We start from the raw sequence: 5,548 nt of genomic DNA on the forward strand, positions 1-5,548 counted from the left end.
CCCTACCTTTAGAGCCCTAGGCCCCTATCCTGGGACCACCCGGCTGAAGAGAACTTTCTTAGAAACTGGCCCATAAACTCTCTAGGGGCGGGAAAGGGGGGAGGGGAGGAAGCTGGGCACGTGGCTGGCCCGAGCTGCGAGACCAGCTAGGGGCCGCAGATCCTCCCCTCGGTGGAGTTTTCTCCCCCACGGCCCCTGCCATTTAACCCCACAGCCAGGCAGCTCAGGAATCCCGACGCAGATTGGAGAACTAGGACTAGGACAGCGCTACACTCAGGAAAGTGCCTCTACCACCAACAGCCTGATGGCAAATATGGACTGAATCGTTGACATGGAAACCGGACTAAAGTCTCTCTTGCTCTCCTCACAAGAGAGTTCTTATACACCATCCCCGACCGCATGGCACTTAGCAAACGTGGACTGGATCTCCAGCCCGGAGGATCTGGCGGGGTCTCTGGGCACAGCATTAACTCCTGCGGCTACGGCCGCCGCGGAAGGGGGTAGGGCTGCCAGGACAAACAGACTGAAAATGGCAGGGGATGTGCTCTCATTTTACCCAGCTGCACATTGCGCATGAATTGGGCCCGAGAACAAGGGAACAACCTATTAAAATCCACATAGTTAACTGCAAAATGTGGAACCGAGGCCTGGAAGGTTAAGAGAGGGAAACGTTTGTAGGGAGGATAGCCCTTCCTCTCTCGCACTTTGCTTTCCCTAAATATCTGAAATACAAAACTCAAAAAACAAACAAAAGGTCAGGCTTTGCTCCTCATCAGGGCTCCTTCCTTCCCCCACTCCTCTTAGGGGAAGACTTTTTAAGCGCTGAACTAAAGCGCGGGGAATCTTAACTGGAGCGCAGGGTTGCTGCCCCCACACCCATTCCCGCCGCGGCAAAACAGCAGACACCCAGCGGAGCTCGCGAGTGAGAACTGGAGCAGCGAGTTTGAGCAAAAGGGCAACTCTGTCAGTTGACAGAAGCCAGAAGCAGAGTTCAAAGCCTGGCGTGGATTTCCGTTTGGAGCTGTGTGTTTCTTAAAGTTTGTAACTCCGTGTTAAGAAACAGCCCCAGCGGAGGCTTTGGGATCAGTGTGAAAGTCTAGCACTACCATCTGACAGCGAGCTGCAAAACTTTGGGCTGCATATTAAGAGAGGAAAGTGGATTGAAGCGAGAGTCAAGGCAATTCATTATGTTACCAGCTCCCAGGCGGGAGCTGTAAAATATGAACTGGAGCGACACGGAGAAAAATGGAATGGAGCCTGAAAGGCGCTCCACAGCTCTTCGCGGTAAAACTATGCCTGCCAAGAACCTAGAACCTCAAAGGAGCAATCCAGGATGCACCAAGTTTGGTGGGGGATTAACTACCGCTTTTCTAGATCCGTTTTCGCCCATCTCAAGGTCTTAAAAATAAACAATTCGGGGGAATTGACATTTCAGAATAATGATAAGAAACACATTTTGAAAAATGTTAATTTCTGAATATAGGGTTTTTTTTCCACAAGTGGAGTAGCTATGATAAAATACCTTTACATATAAATTAAATAGCTTAATTTGTACCAATATAAAATAAGAATTGCCCTGACCACTACCTTCCCCCAAAGTAGAAACAAACAAAATAAATAAAGGTCCAGGCTAGTCTGATTTGTGGTGGGTTTCAAGCAAAACAGAATACCCAGAGTCAGTTTAACATGAGGAAAAAGGTAAGAACTCGCTCACATTTTCATGTGTACATTCTCCTCATCCACCATTCTCACTGCTGAGTTTGCTGACTATTCTTTTAGAGAAGGTAGAGCATAACTATCAATAATATTAAAAAACAAAAAAACAAAAAAAACACCCAACTTTGACTGGACTATTATATAACCACTGCGATGATCAGGAATTTGGATTTCTTATTTCTGCTGAGCCTCATTGAAGATTTGTATTCACCAACAGAAACAAAAAATAGTATATGAAACACCTACTTGCAAAAAAGTTTGAAAGCCATTTTAGAGTCCAGCAGAAGAGAAACTTAACAATTTTGTACCCAGTACTTATTATACTAGCTGTTTAGATTTGGAGAGCTAAGCATTAATATTACTAACGATAGATAAGGTCACCAATCTCAACACTGAAGGCTATTGCCCAGGAACCAGAAGTCTGTTTTCTTTGACTTCTCATATTAAACCAACATGGGCTGCTTTTGTTTTGTTCTGCTCTCTAAAACCAATCTAGGAAACTCTCTTTATGCTTGCTTACATAAAGCTTTCTTACACTGCCATTTTACTGAGATAGGAAGAGAGTCAGAGAGTGGAGAAGTTTCTCATAGCAACTCTGGAATGGATCTGGAATGGAGTCTTTTGCTCCAACATAAGTTCTGAAGAAAAGAGAGATGGAAAGAGAGGAAAAAAAGTGTGTGAGCACAGACAAAATGGAGGGAAGCAGACGTGCAGTCCGGTGAAATGGGCTAAGGTGGCCAAACAGCAAATGTGCTGTCCATTCTCCCTAAGACAACCACCACAAGAGAATCTCCCTGCATAATCATCCCAGGCTTTTAATTTAAGAATCAAAGAAAATCCCAAGGAACTTATTAGGCATAGGACAGGAAGTAGATGGCCCTTAAGGGAAAGCATTCTGACTAGCTTTAATAGGGTTTAAACCCATCTATCCCTGAAGAAAATGTCCTCTTCCAAAGATAAAGAAAGGATAGACAGAACAAAAAAGTCAGTCATGGGACTACTGTAGTGGTGTAGCACTCCAGTGAAATGCAGAACTTACAATGACACCAAAGGAAAACTGCCAGGAAAATGACAGTGAGTTTTGGCATTTTTCCAAATTATCACTTTTTGCCCTGAAATTTAACACTGCAACTGGATTCAGAAGCCACAAGTAGGTCTGTTCTTTTTGCCCTACCCTCTCCAAAGAGACAACTGGAGACCAGAGTGGAAGTACCTTGTTATTTTTCAATCTTCGAGAGAAAGAGAACAAGAGACAAAGGAGGAAATAACCCAACACACTTCATCAAGCCTATCCAACAGGATATTTAAAAACAGCACTGAAGCAAACACACACATGCACACACACCTTCTCCACCACAGTATGTTTTCATTAATAGAGCCCATCTATACTCTCAAACAAAAAAGTACACAATACCATTCAACATCAGGCCTATTTTTGCCCCAAACACCAAGATCAGGATAACGATTACACATTTTTAATGGTCCCTTGATCTCAGAACAAAGTCCAAGAGCTCATTTAACTATCTTTTCCCACAGCTGCCTAAAACTATGGATACTCTATCCAGCGAAAACTAGAGTCCACAGCTGATTTTGTGTTTCCCCTTCAGCCCAGCTAAAGTTGGAAATACAAAAGTGTTCTAGTAAGAAGAGATTCTAGATGACACCACAGCTACCCTCTGGTTCTTTATGAAGTAGTAGCCATGGTTTCCAAGATGAATGACAGGAGAATTGTAGTGCCACATGGCCTTCAAAAAGAAGATGTTCTGTAGGAAGAAGGTTAGAGGTAAGGAGATCCCAACCTGATTGGCTACTGAGGATTTTTAGTAATCCCATCATTAGTACAATTTGTAACCGATTGTACAGAGGTTAGAAGAAACCATTTTATTCACTTAACCAAATACTGTAGACCAAGGGCAGGCAGTCTCCACCCTGAATACTCACCTTTTATGATGAAGCAACCTTACCTTAAGCACCTGCTCATCTTCAGCAATCCTTGAGTTGCGCATGCTGTTCTGACCCAATTTCCTCTAAAATGGGTCTTTTACTGAGGCTCGGAAATATTGTATGTTATCCTTTCAATCAGAAGTTAATAGTATGACTATTGATAATAATAAGATCATTACAAACCCATATTTATTAACTCCATTAAGTAGCTTATGCTTGGCTTTAACTGTCTCCTAGAATCCTTATTAATGCTATCATTGGCAGTAGAAATTTTTAAGTCCCACAATAAAATTTGCAGGAGGGCCGTGCAATAGCAATTGTACTAGGACTAAATGCAATAGCAAATTGAAGCAGTCATGCTGAGCTATAGCCATTCACTGACATCACCTTTTTTGACTGCCTGCAACTGATTCATATTCTCAGTGATCTGCTAATTGAAGATTAATTTGGTAAGGATGTTCTTCATCGTTGCACACTATGATATCTGATTGAGTCTCCCTCTCACCTCTACCAACACACACACATACACACACACACACCCTCCCACACACACCTCTGACATCATGTTTTGGTGTATGATGCCAAAATATGAGAAATATTTAACAGGAACAACAGGAGAAATAAATTTCCTAAACAACTGAAAATATGGAAGGGACCTGAATAATAAGAGAAGTTTGTTCTCTATTTCATTTGAGGTTTTTACTTCTGTACTTTCAACACCAGAACATGCACACAGGAACCCCAAACTGGATTAGGAAAAAAATACTTATATATACACACACACACCACACACACATATATGTATGTATGTTATAGATACATACATATATGTATGTATGTATGTATGTTATAGATAGATGGGGGAGGGAAGATGCTGGCCAGGATTAAGGTTATACCAAACATATTCTACAGTGCCATTTTCCAAACTGAATCAAACAGAGCAAAAACATGGAGAAGGAGTTTTTGGGAATGGAGTATTGCAAAGCAAGATGAGAACTCTCTAAGGTGCTGTTCTTGGAGGTGAGTGGGAATAGGAGACAAGGATAGGGAAGATAAGAATGAAAGGAGTATGACTTAACTAACATTCAAACCAAGAAGCTATAGTTTGAGAGCTATCTCAACACAATGCAAATGTCCAGGTTTTCATTCCAAGTCAGGATTCCAAATAGCTGTATCTATAAACTGTAATGCCCATGATTTCAAATAGACTCACAAAATCCAATCATATGGACTATGTATGCTCAGAAGCACCAGAACAGAAGTTCCCTCGAGTTGAATGATCATGTCTTCATTGTGATGCTCTGAAACCAGCCACAGATTTTCTGCTTTCTGATTTTGGATATCTATCCTCTTATTCAGTTTATTATAAATGGGAGGTCCTATGACAATTGCTCTGCTATAAAACATTGTATATACACTACCTTCTTATCTCCCATAAAGTATATGATATATATTGATCTCTACCTAAAAAGAAAAACTTACCCCAAAATAGTATCATCCTTTATTCATTCAAAATTTATAACAAGTTTCTAGCACTCAGATCAAGATTCCTCGTTTTCTAAGAAAGTTGATGAACAAAGAGAAAATAAACAGAGAAAAATTGAAGACATGGTATGCTGGTTTGAAGCTGTTATGTACCCCCAGAAAAGGCCATGTTCTTTTAATCCATTCTTGTGGGTGCAGACCTATTGTGGGTGGGTCCTTCTGATTGGGTCATTTCAACTGAGATGTGACCCAGCCCATTCAAGGTGGGTCTTAATCCTTTACTGTAGTCCTTTACAAGAGGATAAAAGGCAGAGACATTGGAGAGAGCTTAGAGAGACAAATATCCCGGAGATGTGAAGAGAGAACCCACAGACTCAGAGAGAAAGCCACTGGAATCAGAAGC

Source organism: Choloepus didactylus, chromosome 2 (genome assembly GCF_015220235.1).
Source record: "Choloepus didactylus isolate mChoDid1 chromosome 2, mChoDid1.pri, whole genome shotgun sequence".
NCBI lineage: Eukaryota > Metazoa > Chordata > Mammalia > Pilosa > Megalonychidae > Choloepus > Choloepus didactylus.